The sequence below is a fragment of the Mandrillus leucophaeus genome, unplaced genomic scaffold (assembly GCF_000951045.1).
Source record: "Mandrillus leucophaeus isolate KB7577 unplaced genomic scaffold, Mleu.le_1.0 Scaffold30, whole genome shotgun sequence".
Lineage (NCBI taxonomy): Eukaryota > Metazoa > Chordata > Mammalia > Primates > Cercopithecidae > Mandrillus > Mandrillus leucophaeus.
This window is the reverse complement of record NW_012103143.1, coordinates 550016-552246: the sequence shown is the minus strand read 5'-3', so window position 1 is coordinate 552246 and position 2231 is coordinate 550016.

Here is a 2231-nt window from a genome sequence, read left to right as displayed (position 1 = left end):
GGGATTACAGGTGTCTACCACCACACCAGCTAATTTTTGTATTTTTAGTAGAGACGGGGTTTTGCAATGTTGGCCAGGCTGATCTTGAACTCCTGACCTCAAGTGATCCACTCACCTCGGCCTCCCAAAGTGCTGGCATTGCAGGTATGAGCCACCACTACAGCCTGCTGCAGACTTTTCAAACAGGTGTTCCTAAGCTTCCCCAGCATATTCTAAGCTCCTGATCTAGGCCTACTGAAGCAGATGTGTAGACTATGCATTGTCAACTACTCCCTGGTGACTGGGTGACTGATTTATTCAGTCCATTGGGTGTACTTGGAGAAACAGTGCCCTGTCTGTCCTCTGGCTTTCAATGGCACGCTTCCATGCACTCAGGGGTCTGTAGAGGCCAGTTTGAGAAGCGAGTCTTTATAGGTCTTATAACTGGATATTCATCTAAGTTAGCCAGGTGTGCTGGCTCATGCCTGTAATCCCAGCACTTTGGAAGGCAAAGACGGGAGGATCACTTGAGGCCAGGAATTCGAGAACAGCCTAGCCAATATTGTGAAACCCCATCTCTACTAAAAATACAAAAATTAGCTGAGTATGGTGGCACATGCCTGTAATCCCGGCTACTCGGGAGGCTGAGGCAGGAGAATCACTTAAACCTGGGAGGTGGAGGCTACAGTGAGCTGAGATGGTGCCATTGGACTCCAGCCGGGGCAACAGAGTGAGAGCCTGTCTCAATAAAAAAAAAAAAAAAAAAGAACTGGATTCAAACTCTGCTTCCAGCATTCACCAATTTCTGGACAAATTACTGAATCTCCTTTTGCTTTTGTTTCCTCACGTGCATCACAACTATCTCACAGGGCTGTGTGGGGTTACATGAGCTGATAACACACATGCTGAGGACTCTGAGTGCCTCACAGGTAGTGAGTGCACATAAAACATTAGCCATTATTATTGCTGCTGTTAATATTTGTGTGTACTAGGTACTCTTCTGGGGAATGCCTGTGGTAGACAGGCGCTAAGACAGCCGCTGTGATTCCCACCTCCTAATATTCACACCCTGGTGTAATTCCCTCTCCTTAAGTGTGGGTGGGACTGTGACTTGCATCTAGCCAACAGGATAGAACAGAGGTGGTGGATCTATGTGATTACGTGGCTGTGATTATGTTATATAAGATTGTGGGGCCAGGCGCGGTGGCTCATGCCTGTAATCCCAGCACTTTGGGAGATTGATGTGGACGGATCACGAGGTCAGGAGTTTGAGACCAGCCTGGCCAGCATGGTGAAACCCCATCTCTACTAAAAATACAAAAAATTAGCCAGGCGTGGTGGAATGTGCCTATACTCCCAGCTACTTGGGAGGCTGAGGCAGGAGAATTGCTTGAACCCGGGAGGCGGAGGCTGCAGTTAGTGGAGATCACACCATTTTACTCCAGCCTGGGAGACAGAGCAAGACTCCATCTCGAAAAAAAAAAAAAAAAGAGAAAAGATTGTGGTAGCCTCTCTCTCCCTTTCTGGCTTTCAGCAAGCAAGTGTCCTTGCTGGGGGGCTCACGTGTCAAGGAACTGAGGGCAGCCTTGCTTGCAAGTGACTGAGGACCACAGTCTGATAGCCACAGGGGCTGAATGCTACACGTACTCTTTCCCCACCTGAACCTCAGAGGAGACTGCAGGCCTGGCCAGCTCTGAGTGCTGCCCTGCAGAGGACCCAAGTAAGCCGACTTGTGACCCACTGAGACAGATGTAAGAAATTTTTTTTTTTTTTTTTTGAGGCAAGTTCTGGCTCTATCCGCCAGGCTGGAGTACAGTGGTTCGATCTCAATCTCAGCTCACCGCAAGCTCTGCCTCCTGGGCTTGAGCCATCCTCCTACCTCAGCCTCCTGAGTAGCTGGGGCCACAGGCACATACCACCACACCGGCTAATTTTTGCATTTTTTGTAGAGATGGGGTTTCACTGTTGCCCAGGCTGGTCTTGAACTCATGAGCTCAAGCAATCCACCTACCTCGGCCTCCCAAAGTGCTGGGATTACAGGCATGAGCCATGGTGCCCGGCCATGCATTGTTTTAAGCCACTAATTTTGCGGGTAATAGGTAATAGTTTTTGTTGTTGTTGTTGTTGGGTTTTTTTTTTTTTTTTTTTTCTTCTAGATGGGGACCCTATCTCTCAGGCTAGAGCTCAGCGGTGCAATCATGGCTCACTGTAGCCTCGACCTCACAGGCTCTAGTGATCCTCCTGCCTCAGCC